The sequence below is a fragment of the Cibotium barometz genome, chromosome 27 (assembly GCF_041138505.1).
Source record: "Cibotium barometz isolate CiBa-2024 chromosome 27, ASM4113850v1, whole genome shotgun sequence".
Classification (NCBI taxonomy): Eukaryota; Viridiplantae; Streptophyta; class Polypodiopsida; order Cyatheales; family Cibotiaceae; genus Cibotium; species Cibotium barometz.
Genome location: NC_141072.1, coordinates 36435572 through 36452575, shown reverse-complemented (window position 1 = coordinate 36452575; position 17004 = coordinate 36435572).

The window sequence follows — 17004 nt, the reverse complement described above, 5'->3', positions numbered from 1 at the left end:
CTCCTTCCTTTATATAAGTCGTAACTTTTACTTGTCGTTCACAGTAATCTTACTCCCATCGATCTCCTCTCTTTCTTAATCTCCTTCATGGCTTGGCAACAAGAACTAGTTTTATCCATAATGATTCCTCACCTTCAAGACGCAAGTGAGTCTGTGAAGAAGGATTTTATAGAACAGTATGAGCGCTCACTTTTTCCTCACCTAGGAACTTCTGTAGCGCAGACCAAATGGCGGACCTATCTGGACATAACTAGGGTAACACCCTGGGGTCAGCAACATTTTCGTAACAATGTCCGCTTAGCCATGGTTATTGAAGCTTTGGGTTTGGGTCCCCGATACTACTGCGTCATGAGATCAAGGCATCCTGGGTTTTCTGAGCGGGTCTTCTTACTGGCGTGTTTTCTTCCTCATGAGAAGATATGCCTTTACCCCGTTTTTGGCTTGCCTCTCAGAGGTCCTTTTGTTAGAACACCTCATACCACTGAGATAGGCGCAGCAATAACCCACAGAATCATTCCAATAGATGAGTTACCTTATACTTGTGCAGCTTGTGAGGACTGCTTTTGTGACCATATGATGGACGGGCTTATGGAGGTGTAAAGAGTTCCTCTATCTTTACTGTATAAGTTCCGAGAATGAATAAAGTTTAAATCTTGTTCGTATTTTGAATCTTGCTCTCTTTAAGACTTATCTTGGTGGTTAATCTTGATTAAAATTTTTCTCTAAGTCTCATATTCGTGAATCTTGCGAAATTATCACAAGTTGCGAGATGAGGACATCTCGCGTTTTTTAAGTGGGGTAGAATGTAAGATTCCTCCCCAGCCTCTCAAAATGTCCAGCATCTTCCCCTGTAATCAATCCCTCTTCAGAAATATAAAAGACTTGTTTCTAACTGTTTTAACCTAGAGAGAGAAAATATTCTAGAAAGAGAATATTCAGATTTTGAATATTTTTGGATAGAAAAATATCTCATCCTATTAAAATAAGTTCCCCTGAAACAGAAATTCAAAAAGAATTTTTCAATGTGCAATTGGAATTAATCGGAAATGTGTATAAAGGACCTTAGCCTAAGGGTCTAGATTTTCAGAAATTTTTGGATTATGGTCCAATTAAGGTTCCTATGGGCCAATAGCATCAATCCATGTGTAGAGAGGAGATAAATCCAATTTTGTAAAAGAAGATACCCAAAAATGAGTAAATGCTCACATAAGATGAAGAGTTGAAAATGTACAAGGTTTATTAGTAAAAAATTATGAGCAATATTAAAAGTATGACATTTGTAAGGAAGGGGAGTTCTTTAAAGGAGGTGCATATTTCACATAAGATGAAGAGTTGAAAATGTACAAGGTTTATTAGTAAAAAATTATGAGCAATATTAAAAGTATGACATATGTAAGGAAGGGGAGTTCTTTAAAGGAGGTGCATATTTCACATAAGATGAAGAGTTGAAAATGTACAAGGTTTATTAGTAAAAAATTATGAGCAATATTAAAAGTATGACATATGTAAGGAAGGGGAGTTCTTTAAAGGAGGTGCATATTTCACATAAGATGAAGAGTTGAAAATGTACAAGGTTTATTAGTAAAAAAACTATGAGCAATATTAAAAATATGAGATATTTTGGGTATAATGATTCCATTTTGACACATATGTAAGGAAAGGGAGTTCTTTAAAGGAGGTGCATATTTCACATGCTTGAATGAGTTTTAAACTCATAAAAATTGAGATATTTCATCTCTCCTCTCTCCTCATTTAAGTCTAGTTCCAAAAAGTTAGCTTAACTGACCTAAAAATGGTCAAATATTGACCAAACTGATTTAGAAAATTCTAGAATCAGTTTGTTTGGTTAGGAGCTCAATTTTTCCTATAAATAGAAGCCTCCCCCTTGTTGAAAAATATATAGTGTTTATGCATCGTTACTCTACTCCACCTAAGCCAAGAACTGTGAATTCATTTAATAATTCACTAGTTTTTGGAGCTTCCCTCTTTCTTCAATCCCCATTAGTGGCTCCATCAACATACTTAACCAATTGATTGGTTGGGGGCCTCTACCGTGAACAAAGAATCAAACAAGTTGTAAGGTAATTAGTGAATATTGATCTTTCCATAATTTCTCAATGTTTCTCTCTTCTCAACCCCTCTCAAGCTTGAGAAGTTTAATTGGTATGGTTTTTTTTAAATGCTATTGAAGTTTGAATAGTAGTGAAGAGTTACATAATGCTATTGAAGTTAATTTTCATTTATGTTTAAATTCTAATGATTTTTATGTAAATTCTCTCTCTCACTCAAGAAATGGTCATACTCATGACCCATTCTCAATCCAAATCAAGCTTTTCATAAAGCTTTTCCTAAACCAAGATTAAGCTATGCTTGAGGCCAAATTAATGGCTTTTTTCTATGCTTTTAGTTTATGTATATTAATGATTCAATCTATTATGGATTAATAATCCAATTAGAGATTATTTTAATTATTTCTTTAATGATAAGCATTATCCCTTAGAAAAATTGAGATTTATCAGTCATAGCAGCGGAGCTATGGCAAAATTTTTATAAAAATTATGCATAAAATAATTTCATTCAAAGCATAAAAAGAGGACTTCCTACCATATTCTAGGAATTATCATCCTAGATTAATTGAAAGAATTTCATTATAATCATGGAGACATTGAATTTTAATATCATGCATAAAGGATAAATTTTTATATCAAAAGTGTTATTTTTATCAATTTTTATTTTCATGCATAGAAGTATGCATAAAGGATAATTTTTTATATCAAAAGTGTTATTTTTACCATTTTTATTTCATGCATAAAAGTATGCATAATGGTTAAATTTTTTTATCAAAAGTGTTATTTTTATCATTTTTATTTTCATGCATAGAAGTATGCATAAAGGAAATTTTTTTTATATCAAAAGTGTTACTTTTATCATTTTTAATTTTCATGCATAGAAGTATGCATAAAGGAAAAAAAATTTATATCAAAAGTGTTACTTTTATCATTTTTAATTTTCATGCATAAAAGTATGCATAAAGGAAATTTTTTTATATCAAAAGTGTTACTTTTATCATTTTTAATTTTCATGCATAGAAGTATGCATAAAGGAAAATTTTTATATCAAAAGTGTTACTTTTATCATTTTTAATTTTCATGCATAGAAGTATGCATAAAGGAAAAAAAAAATTTATATCAAAAGTGTTACTTTTATCATTTTTAAATTTCATGCATAAAAGTATGCATAAAGGAAATTTTTTTATATCAAAAGTGTTACTTTTATCATTTTTAATTTTCATGCATAGAAGTATGCATAAAGGAAAATTTTTATATCAAAAGTGTTACTTTTATCATTTTTAATTTTCATGCATAAAAGTATGCATAAAAGAAAATTTTTATATCAAAAGTGTTACTTTTATCATTTTTAATTTTCATGCATAGAAGTATGCATAAAGGAAAATTTTTATATCAAAAGTGTTACTTTTATCATTTTTAATTTTCATGCATAGAAGTATGCATAAAGGAAAAATTTTTATATCAAAAGTGTTACTTTTATCATTTTTAATTTTCATGCATAAAAGTATGCATAAAAGAAAATTTTTATATCAAAAGTGTTACTTTTATCATTTTTAATTTTCATGCATAGAAGTATGCATAAAGGAAAATTTTTATATCAAAAGTGTTACTTTTATCATTTTTAATTTTCATGCATAGAAGTATGCATAAAGGAAAAATTTTTATATCAAAAGTGTTACTTTTATCATATTGGATTTCATGCATATAGGTATGCATAAAAGATATTCTTTTTATACTAAAAGTGTGATTTTCCTCATAAATGGATTTTATGCTTAACTTAGATGCATAAGAGAAATTCTTTTATTCTAAAAGTATAATTCCCTACCAAATTGAAATTATGCATAAGAAGATGCATAAAAGATTGATTTTAATTTCGAAAGTGTTAGTCTCCTTAAATGGAATTTATGTATAAATAAATGTGTAGAGAAATCTTATATCAAATATAAGAATTCTCTTTTTAAAAAAAAGATATGAAATGTGATAAGATGTGATAAGAGGTGTATGAGATGTGATAAGAATTGATAAGATGCGTATGGAAAGTGATAGGATGTGATAAGAGGTGTATGAGATGTGATAAGAATTGATAAGATGCGTATGGAAAGTGATAGGATGTGATAAGAGGTGTATGAGATGTGATAAGAATTGATAAGATGCGTATGGAAAGTGATAGGATGTGATAAGAGGTGTATGAGATGTAAAAAGATGTGATAAGATGTGTATGAGATGTGATAAGATTTGATAAGATGCGTATGGAAAGTGATAGGATGTGATAAGAGGTGTATGAGATGTAAAAAGATGTGATAAGATGTGTATGAGATGTGATAGAATGTGTTAAGATGAGTTAGGATGTGTTAAGATGTATATGGGATGTGTTAGGACGAGAATGGATGTAATATGGTTGTATGAATGTGATGTGGATGTATACATGTAGATGTATATGTATGAATGTGAATGTTGATGTGGATGTGGATGTATGGATGTAGATACGGATGTGTATGTATGTATGTAGATGTATATGTATGAATGTGAATGTTGATGTGGATGTGAATGTATGGATGTAGATACGGATGTGGATGTATGTATGTGAATTTGGATGTATGAATGAGGATGCGAAAATGGATGTATACATGTGAATGTGGATGTATGAATATGAATGTGGATGTGTGGATATGGAAATGGAGGTATGGATGTATGAATGTAGATGTGGATGTATGCATGTAGATGCGTATGTATGAATGTGAAATTGGATGTATGATGTGGACGTACGAACATGGATTTGTATGTAGAATAATGAATATGAAGATGTATGTGAGATAATGTAGTCTATATGAGTGAATGGATGAGAACGAGTACACACTGAATGGAATGTGGAATAAGTAATGTGGTCCGAGAGTGGATAATATGGAAAGACAAGAGTTCGATTTAGAAACTATATTTTGTGACTGTTTGTAAATGACTGTTTTATGTCATGAATGCTGGGGAAGCATTTTGACCGTCTTGTGGAATTAAGGTCATGAAGACCTAACTGTTAAAGTTGCAACTGCTGACGGAGAGTCAATGGAGGACGTCTCGCGTAGCAAGGTCGATCGAGGTCTTGACCAGCCTCGATTCGATTTAAATGGTGAGCTTCCGGTACGGTGGATGAGGGACCAAGGAAGCGGCCTATGAGTGAAGCGCTAGGTCACCTGCGAAGGATCCTAGAGGGTGCTGACCATACGGTGCTCGGGCTCTGGGTCGCCGAAGATACCCACACGTGCGTCGTGGAAGATATTGGAATAAGGAGTAAGAGTTGTTTTCTGAAACCGGGCATGGATCTGGTTGATTGACCTTGCTGGTCCTCAACAGATGAGTCCATGGCTCTTTTATATGGATCTGTGGGTTGATCTTGCTGATCTTCCACGGAGACTTCATTCTATTATATGAATATATTGCCGGTTACTATGAGCTAGGAACCATGGAAAAGGCCCCTGAGAGAACAGGTGGTGAGCGTTTTGGTTGCCAATGATGCCATAAGTATACCGATGAAAGAATGACTGGAAATAAGGATTCAACCAGAGACTTTGAGGATTGTCATCAGTGACATAATGGTTTTATTAAAGGATTGTTTTAAAGCTAGTTGATGCTAAGAAAAAGGCAATTTCATATTGGGTGTGTAAGTGGTATGACTAGTTTTATGTTTGCATGAACTTCCGGCTAGGGGGCCTTGGAACTCTTTTCCTTGGTACCCGGGACAAAACCTAACCAAATTCCAAATTGGATCCCATCACTACAGTGGTTGGGCGGTTGGCTAACCCATGGGATCGGATGGGGTTAGGCTGGACTGATGGATCCGTAAATCGAGATTTAATTTCTATTATTACGATAGATGAAGTAAATCCCGGATAGAAATTGTTCTATGGATAGGAATCAACGGCTGTGCCTCTTGATGGGGAAAAAAGCGTTGATCCCAATGATCCAAGTGCAAGTTCTTCCTTGATTTGACCAAGTACCGTTAAAGGTGCAGTCAGATCAGTTTGATCAGTAATGATCTTGACTACGTTAGAGTAAAGAGTTATCCTGGTGGAATCGCCCGTGCTTTCCGGGTAAAGGAAGTTTTTCCGGTTTCGGTTTTGGACAAACCGACGGATTAGTCTCTTGTCCGGATATTCGTGGACGAGGCCCCGAGTGTGGGACCCCTGTCCCGCGCGAGAAGTGCTACTTCCGCTGCTAGTACCCCGAATCCGTTGCTCGATGGGAACAGGGATCTTACAGTTGGTATCAGAGCGAAATTGAAAGCTAATAAGGATAATTAAATTCTTATCTGAAATTGGTAATAAGAATTCAGAAACAACATTTTCATAATGTATTTTCACTCCGTAAACTTCTTTAATGGAGAAATTTTAATCAAAGAAATTGTTTTTATAGATAGAAGTTCCACATTTATCTGGTATTTCCGACCTCACCCAGTCTCAAGATATGATTGCATTTGCCTTCGAGCATCTCATCTCTTCTGCTTCAACTCAAACAAGCCGAGCAAGACTCGCACGCCATTTCGCGGATTTATATTTTCCTACCCCAGCGGAGAGAATACAACATAAGTGGTTTGTAGGGCAATATGTCCACGCCCATTGCAACCGCCGTACAATGCTGTGGCAGAATCTCTCATTGACTATGATCCTGTTAAAGCTGAAAATTGTGCGTGGTGTCATTCTATATCATTCGACACCTCGAAATTTTAGACTTTCATGTCGAATTTATAGACTCCTTAGTCGATTTATCCCTAAGGAGAAAATAATAACTCCCTTCGCAGTTAGAGAGCTTATGTAACAGGGCATGACTATGGCCCAGTACCGTCGTCTTATGCGTCTCTCGAAGAGATTTTGAATTTTGGAGCCGAGCCACTCTATGTAATTATTGCAACTTGTATATAAATATACAAATGTTTTTTTTTACGGACGATCGGATAAAGAAAAATCTATTTATCAGACTTAAGTCATAAATCTCCAATAAGATCAACTGAGGAGCAAATTATGTCAAAAGTTTATCAAGACGCACAAAAAGGTTGTAATTGTTTGATATAATTCATACAAATTGTTAATTCAAATTGAAATTCGTAAATTAGTAATTGGGTCTTCAATTGGAAGTACCGCAATTGTATGGAACCCTGACTTGCTTGAGACCTAGACATGATGGTATTTACCTTATAGTTTCGAGTATCATGACTATCCGTATATACCGAGGGTATAACTGCAGCTCTTTACCGCAGTATATACGAGTAAATCTAAGACTTGAAATTATAAGCGTTAATGCTATCCAGAGGATGATTTTGAATGTGGTTGATATGATTTTTAATTCTGTTTGAGAATTGATGAATTGATTTGGATTCTGATTGAAAAATGATGATCCCTGAAATTTGGTTGAAATGTAATAAGCTTCAATGAGGATGAATGGGATGAGTCCTTGTGATGATATTCATAACTGGAATGATGATAATGATTTCAGCAAATCACTATGAGATTAGTGGATTGTGCTGTCAGATTGCTACTATTAATACTTGACTTGGTGGATCAAGTTAAGGGATGACAAATTGAGAACTTGCTTGACTAAAATTCCTGTGGAGGAATGTTCAGAAGAAAATTTTTCGGTCTAATGGACCATTATCGTGTTAAAGATATGAATGATATGATTTGAATGAATTGTTATTGATGAATTCTATATAAGGGATATTTATCCCCATATTCTGTTGGGTTGATCGGAATATAAGGAACCCTAGAATAAATTGGATCTTAAGTAAAAAAAAAGTTGTCCTCTACTTGCGAGATGAGGACATCTTGCACCTTTTAAGTGGGGTAGAATGTAAGATTCCTCCCCCAGCCTTAGAGGTATACAGGAGTAAGAATCTCCCTTTATGATCTTATAATTATTCTCTCTCTAAAATAATAGGAAAATTCTGTTTAAAAAAGGAAGAACCTTTTTCCTGAATACTTCTCAAGAGTCCCACCTTTTTTAAGGATTCAGAACAACGAGTTCAGAAGTGAGAATCGATGTTTTGGATATCAAGGTTTTGGTCTCGAGTACGGCCCAAAAGAAGTTCTTTATCTCTTGGGAAGTATAAGAAGTTATCTCCCAGATATTGTGGACCAAAGGAAGTAGGTGATTTAGCTTACGAACTTCTTTTATCTCCTCATCTCAAAGTTCTGAATGCCTTCTATAGAAATTGTTCTATGGATAGGAATCAACGGCTGTGCCTCTTGATGGGGAAAAAAGCGTTGATCCCAATGATCCAAGTGCAAGTTCTTCCTTGATTTGACCAAGTACCGTTAAAGGTGCAGTCAGATCAGTTTGATCAGTAATGATCTTGACTACGTTAGAGTAAAGAGTTATCCTGGTGGAATCGCCCGTGCTTTCCGGGTAAAGGAAGTTTTTTCGGTTTCGGTTTTGGACAAACCGACGGATTAGTCTCTTGTCCGGATATTCGTGGACGAGGCCCCGAGTGTGGGACCCCTGTCCCGCGCGAGAAGTGCTACTTCCGCTGCTAGTACCCCGAATCCGTTGCTCGGTGGGAACAGGGATCTTACAGTTGGTATCAGAGCGAAATTGAAAGCTAATAAGGATAATTAAATTCTTATCTGAAATTGGTAATAAGAATTCAGAAACAACATTTTCATAATGTATTTTCACTCCGTAAACTTCTTTAATGGAGAAATTTTAATCAAAGAAATTGTTTTTATAGATAGAAGTTCCACATTTATCTGGTATTTCCGACCTCACCCAGTCTCAAGATATGATTGCATTTGCCTTCGAGCATCTCATCTCTTCCGCTTCAACTCAAACAAGCCGAGCAAGACTCGCACGCCATTTCGCGGATTTATATTTTCCTACCCCAGCGGAGAGAATACAACATAAGTGGTTTGTAGGGCAATATGTCCACGCCCATTGCAACCGCCGTACAATGCTGTGGCAGAATCTCTCATTGACTATGATCCTGTTAAAGCTGAAAATTGTGCGTGGTGTCATTCTATATCATTCGACACCTCGAAATTTTAGACTTTCATGTCGAATTTATAGACTCCTTAGTCGATTTATCCCTAAGGAGAAAATAATAACTCCCTTCGCAGTTAGAGAGCTTATGTAACAGGGCATGACTATGGCCCAGTACCGTCGTCTTATGCGTCTCTCGAAGAGATTTTGAATTTTGGAGCCGAGCCACTCTATGTAATTATTGCAACTTGTATATAAATATACAAATGTTTTTTTTTACGGACGATCGGATAAAGAAAAATCTATTTATCAGACTTAAGTCATAAATCTCCAATAAGATCAACTGAGGAGCAAATTATGTCAAAAGTTTATCAAGACGCACAAAAAGGTTGTAATTGTTTGATATAATTCATACAAATTGTTAATTCAAATTGAAATTCGTAAATTAGTAATTGGGTCTTCAATTGGAAGTACCGCAATTGTATGGAACCCTGACTTGCTTGAGACCTAGACATGATGGTATTTACCTTATAGTTTCGAGTATCATGACTATCCGTATATACCGAGGGTATAACTGCAGCTCTTTACCGCAGTATATACGAGTAAATCTAAGACTTGAAATTATAAGCGTTAATGCTATCCAGAGGATGATTTTGAATGTGGTTGATATGATTTTTAATTCTGTTTGAGAATTGATGAATTGATTTGGATTCTGATTGAAAAATGATGATCCCTGAAATTTGGTTGAAATGTAATAAGCTTCAATGAGGATGAATGGGATGAGTCCTTGTGATGATATTCATAACTGGAATGATGATAATGATTTCAGCAAATCACTATGAGATTAGTGGATTGTGCTGTCAGATTGCTACTATTAATACTTGACTTGGTGGATCAAGTTAAGGGATGACAAATTGAGAACTTGCTTGACTAAAATTCCTGTGGAGGAATGTTCAGAAGAAAATTTTTCGGTCTAATGGACCATTATCGTGTTAAAGATATGAATGATATGATTTGAATGAATTGTTATTGATGAATTCTATATAAGGGATATTTATCCCCATATTCTGTTGGGTTGATCGGAATATAAGGAACCCTAGAATAAATTGGATCTTAAGTAAAAAAAAAGTTGTCCTCTACTTGCGAGATGAGGACATCTTGCACCTTTTAAGTGGGGTAGAATGTAAGATTCCTCCCCCAGCCTTAGAGGTATACAGGAGTAAGAATCTCCCTTTATGATCTTATAATTATTCTCTCTCTAAAATAATAGGAAAATTCTGTTTAAAAAAGGAAGAACCTTTTTCCTGAATACTTCTCAAGAGTCCCACCTTTTTTAAGGATTCAGAACGAGTTCAGAAGTGAGAATCGATGTTTTGGATATCAAGGTTTTGGTCTCGAGTACGGCCCAAAAGAAGTTCTTTATCTCTTGGGAAGTATAAGAAGTTATCTCCCAGATATTGTGGACCAAAGGAAGTAGGTGATTTAGCTTACGAACTTCTTTTATCTCCTCATCTCAAAGTTCTGAATGCCTTCTATAGAAAAATGTGCCAAACCCAAATCATGGAAAGACGGTAAAACTTCAGTGGCAAGTTACCGTTGGCTTCTAAGTTACGCTAGCTCCTTCCTTTATATAAGTCGTAACTTTTACTTGTCGTTCACAGTAATCTTACTCCCATCGATCTCCTCTCTTTCTTAATCTCCTTCATGGCTTGGCAACAAGAACTAGTTTTATCCATAATGATTCCTCACCTTCAAGACGCAAGTGAGTCTGTGAAGAAGGATTTTATAGAACAGTATGAGCGCTCACTTTTTCCTCACCTAGGAACTTCTGTAGCGCAGACCAAATGGCGGACCTATCTGGACATAACTAGGGTAACACCCTGGGGTCAGCAACATTTTCGTAACAATGTCCGCTTAGCCATGGTTATTGAAGCTTTGGGTTTGGGTCCCCGATACTACTGCGTCATGAGATCAAGGCATCCTGGGTTTTCTGAGCGGGTCTTCTTACTGGCGTGTTTTCTTCCTCATGAGAAGATATGCCTTTACCCCGTTTTTGGCTTGCCTCTCAGAGGTCCTTTTGTTAGAACACCTCATACCACTGAGATAGGCGCAGCAATAACCCACAGAATCATTCCAATAGATGAGTTACCTTATACTTGTGCAGCTTGTGAGGACTGCTTTTGTGACCATATGATGGACGGGCTTATGGAGGTGTAAAGAGTTCCTCTATCTTTACTGTATAAGTTCCGAGAATGAATAAAGTTTAAATCTTGTTCGTATTTTGAATCTTGCTCTCTTTAAGACTTATCTTGGTGGTTAATCTTGATTAAAATTTTTCTCTAAGTCTCATATTCGTGAATCTTGCGAAATTATCACAAGTTGCGAGATGAGGACATCTCGCGTTTTTTAAGTGGGGTAGAATGTAAGATTCCTCCCCAGCCTCTCAAAATGTCCAGCATCTTCCCCTGTAATCAATCCCTCTTCAGAAATATAAAAGACTTGTTTCTAACTGTTTTAACCTAGAGAGAGAAAATATTCTAGAAAGAGAATATTCAGATTTTGAATATTTTTGGATAGAAAAATATCTCATCCTATTAAAATAAGTTCCCCTGAAACAGAAATTCAAAAAGAATTTTTCAATGTGCAATTGGAATTAATCGGAAATGTGTATAAAGGACCTTAGCCTAAGGGTCTAGATTTTCAGAAATTTTTGGATTATGGTCCAATTAAGGTTCCTATGGGCCAATAGCATCAATCCATGTGTAGAGAGGAGATAAATCCAATTTTGTAAAAGAAGATACCCAAAAATGAGTAAATGCTCACATAAGATGAAGAGTTGAAAATGTACAAGGTTTATTAGTAAAAAATTATGAGCAATATTAAAAGTATGACATTTGTAAGGAAGGGGAGTTCTTTAAAGGAGGTGCATATTTCACATAAGATGAAGAGTTGAAAATGTACAAGGTTTATTAGTAAAAAATTATGAGCAATATTAAAAGTATGACATATGTAAGGAAGGGGAGTTCTTTAAAGGAGGTGCATATTTCACATAAGATGAAGAGTTGAAAATGTACAAGGTTTATTAGTAAAAAATTATGAGCAATATTAAAAGTATGACATATGTAAGGAAGGGGAGTTCTTTAAAGGAGGTGCATATTTCACATAAGATGAAGAGTTGAAAATGTACAAGGTTTATTAGTAAAAAAACTATGAGCAATATTAAAAATATGAGATATTTTGGGTATAATGATTCCATTTTGACACATATGTAAGGAAAGGGAGTTCTTTAAAGGAGGTGCATATTTCACATGCTTGAATGAGTTTTAAACTCATAAAAATTGAGATATTTCATCTCTCCTCTCTCCTCATTTAAGTCTAGTTCCAAAAAGTTAGCTTAACTGACCTAAAAATGGTCAAATATTGACCAAACTGATTTAGAAAATTCTAGAATCAGTTTGTTTGGTTAGGAGCTCAATTTTTCCTATAAATAGAAGCCTCCCCCTTGTTGAAAAATATATAGTGTTTATGCATCGTTACTCTACTCCACCTAAGCCAAGAACTGTGAATTCATTTAATAATTCACTAGTTTTTGGAGCTTCCCTCTTTCTTCAATCCCCATTAGTGGCTCCATCAACATACTTAACCAATTGATTGGTTGGGGGCCTCTACCGTGAACAAAGAATCAAACAAGTTGTAAGGTAATTAGTGAATATTGATCTTTCCATAATTTCTCAATGTTTCTCTCTTCTCAACCCCTCTCAAGCTTGAGAAGTTTAATTGGTATGGTTTTTTTTAAATGCTATTGAAGTTTGAATAGTAGTGAAGAGTTACATAATGCTATTGAAGTTAATTTTCATTTATGTTTAAATTCTAATGATTTTTATGTAAATTCTCTCTCTCACTCAAGAAATGGTCATACTCATGACCCATTCTCAATCCAAATCAAGCTTTTCATAAAGCTTTTCCTAAACCAAGATTAAGCTATGCTTGAGGCCAAATTAATGGCTTTTTTCTATGCTTTTAGTTTATGTATATTAATGATTCAATCTATTATGGATTAATAATCCAATTAGAGATTATTTTAATTATTTCTTTAATGATAAGCATTATCCCTTAGAAAAATTGAGATTTATCAGTCATAGCAGCGGAGCTATGGCAAAATTTTTATAAAAATTATGCATAAAATAATTTCATTCAAAGCATAAAAAGAGGACTTCCTACCATATTCTAGGAATTATCATCCTAGATTAATTGAAAGAATTTCATTATAATCATGGAGACATTGAATTTTAATATCATGCATAAAGGATAAATTTTTATATCAAAAGTGTTATTTTTATCAATTTTTATTTTCATGCACAGAAGTATGCATAAAGGATAATTTTTTATATCAAAAGTGTTATTTTTACCATTTTTATTTCATGCATAAAAGTATGCATAATGGTTAAATTTTTTTATCAAAAGTGTTATTTTTATCATTTTTATTTTCATGCATAGAAGTATGCATAAAGGAAATTTTTTTTATATCAAAAGTGTTACTTTTATCATTTTTAATTTTCATGCATAGAAGTATGCATAAAGGAAAAAAAAAATTATATCAAAAGTGTTACTTTTATCATTTTTAATTTTCATGCATAAAAGTATGCATAAAGGAAATTTTTTTATATCAAAAGTGTTACTTTTATCATTTTTAATTTTCATGCATAGAAGTATGCATAAAGGAAAATTTTTATATCAAAAGTGTTACTTTTATCATTTTTAATTTTCATGCATAGAAGTATGCATAAAGGAAAAAAAAATTTATATCAAAAGTGTTACTTTTATCATTTTTAATTTTCATGCATAAAAGTATGCATAAAGGAAATTTTTTTATATCAAAAGTGTTACTTTTATCATTTTTAATTTTCATGCATAGAAGTATGCATAAAGGAAAATTTTTATATCAAAAGTGTTACTTTTATCATTTTTAATTTTCATGCATAAAAGTATGCATAAAAGAAAATTTTTATATCAAAAGTGTTACTTTTATCATTTTTAATTTTCATGCATAGAAGTATGCATAAAGGAAAATTTTTATATCAAAAGTGTTACTTTTATCATTTTTAATTTTCATGCATAGAAGTATGCATAAAGGAAAAATTTTTATATCAAAAGTGTTACTTTTATCATTTTTAATTTTCATGCATAAAAGTATGCATAAAAGAAAATTTTTATATCAAAAGTGTTACTTTTATCATTTTTAATTTTCATGCATAGAAGTATGCATAAAGGAAAATTTTTATATCAAAAGTGTTACTTTTATCATTTTTAATTTTCATGCATAGAAGTATGCATAAAGGAAAAATTTTTATATCAAAAGTGTTACTTTTATCATATTGGATTTCATGCATATAGGTATGCATAAAAGATATTCTTTTTATACTAAAAGTGTGATTTTCCTCATAAATGGATTTTATGCTTAACTTAGATGCATAAGAGAAATTCTTTTATTCTAAAAGTATAATTCCCTACCAAATTGAAATTATGCATAAGAAGATGCATAAAAGATTGATTTTAATTTCGAAAGTGTTAGTCTCCTTAAATGGAATTTATGTATAAATAAATGTGTAGAGAAATCTTATATCAAATATAAGAATTCTCTTTTTAAAAAAAAGATATGAAATGTGATAAGATGTGATAAGAGGTGTATGAGATGTGATAAGAATTGATAAGATGCGTATGGAAAGTGATAGGATGTGATAAGAGGTGTATGAGATGTGATAAGAATTGATAAGATGCGTATGGAAAGTGATAGGATGTGATAAGAGGTGTATGAGATGTGATAAGAATTGATAAGATGCGTATGGAAAGTGATAGGATGTGATAAGAGGTGTATGAGATGTAAAAAGATGTGATAAGATGTGTATGAGATGTGATAAGATTTGATAAGATGCGTATGGAAAGTGATAGGATGTGATAAGAGGTGTATGAGATGTAAAAAGATGTGATAAGATGTGTATGAGATGTGATAGAATGTGTTAAGATGAGTTAGGATGTGTTAAGATGTATATGGGATGTGTTAGGACGAGAATGGATGTAATATGGTTGTATGAATGTGATGTGGATGTATACATGTAGATGTATATGTATGAATGTGAATGTTGATGTGGATGTGGATGTATGGATGTAGATACGGATGTGTATGTATGTATGTAGATGTATATGTATGAATGTGAATGTTGATGTGGATGTGAATGTATGGATGTAGATACGGATGTGGATGTATGTATGTGAATTTGGATGTATGAATGAGGATGCGAAAATGGATGTATACATGTGAATGTGGATGTATGAATATGAATGTGGATGTGTGGATGTGGAAATGGAGGTATGGATGTATGAATGTAGATGTGGATGTATGCATGTAGATGCGTATGTATGAATGTGAAATTGGATGTATGATGTGGACGTACGAACATGGATTTGTATGTAGAATAATGAATATGAAGATGTATGTGAGATAATGTAGTCTATATGAGTGAATGGATGAGAACGAGTACACACTGAATGGAATGTGGAATAAGTAATGTGGTCCGAGAGTGGATAATATGGAAAGACAAGAGTTCGATTTAGAAACTATATTTTGTGACTGTTTGTAAATGACTGTTTTATGTCATGAATGCTGGGGAAGCATTTTGACCGTCTTGTGGAATTAAGGTCATGAAGACCTAACTGTTAAAGTTGCAACTGCTGACGGAGAGTCAATGGAGGACGTCTCGCGTAGCAAGGTCGATCGAGGTCTTGACCAGCCTCGATTCGATTTAAATGGTGAGCTTCCGGTACGGTGGATGAGGGACCAAGGAAGCGGCCTATGAGTGAAGCGCTAGGTCACCTGCGAAGGATCCTAGAGGGTGCTGACCATACGGTGCTCGGGCTCTGGGTCGCCGAAGATACCCACACGTGCGTCGTGGAAGATATTGGAATAAGGAGTAAGAGTTGTTTTCTGAAACCGGGCATGGATCTGGTTGATTGACCTTGCTGGTCCTCAACAGATGAGTCCATGGCTCTTTTATATGGATCTGTGGGTTGATCTTGCTGATCTTCCACGGAGACTTCATTCTATTATATGAATATATTGCCGGTTACTATGAGCTAGGAACCATGGAAAAGGCCCCTGAGAGAACAGGTGGTGAGCGTTTTGGTTGCCAATGATGCCATAAGTATACCGATGAAAGAATGACTGGAAATAAGGATTCAACCAGAGACTTTGAGGATTGTCATCAGTGACATAATGGTTTTATTAAAGGATTGTTTTAAAGCTAGTTGATGCTAAGAAAAAGGCAATTTCATATTGGGTGTGTAAGTGGTATGACTAGTTTTATGTTTGCATGAACTTCCGGCTAGGGGGCCTTGGAACTCTTTTCCTTGGTACCCGGGACAAAACCTAACCAAATTCCAAATTGGATCCCATCACTACAGTGGTTGGGCGGTTGGCTAACCCATGGGATCGGATGGGGTTAGGCTGGACTGATGGATCCGTAAATCGAGATTTAATTTCTATTATTACGATAGATGAAGTAAATCCCGGATAGAAATTGTTCTATGGATAGGAATCAACGGCTGTGCCTCTTGATGGGGAAAAAAGCGTTGATCCCAATGATCCAAGTGCAAGTTCTTCCTTGATTTGACCAAGTACCGTTAAAGGTGCAGTCAGATCAGTTTGATCAGTAATGATCTTGACTACGTTAGAGTAAAGAGTTATCCTGGTGGAATCGCCCGTGCTTTCCGGGTAAAGGAAGTTTTTCCGGTTTCGGTTTTGGACAAACCGACGGATTAGTCTCTTGTCCGGATATTCGTGGACGAGGCCCCGAGTGTGGGACCCCTGTCCCGCGCGAGAAGTGCTACTTCCGCTGCTAGTACCCCGAATCCGTTGCTCGGTGGGAACAGGGATCTTACATCCTCCTCCATTGATTAGCGGGCTTGGTCCAATTTAAAA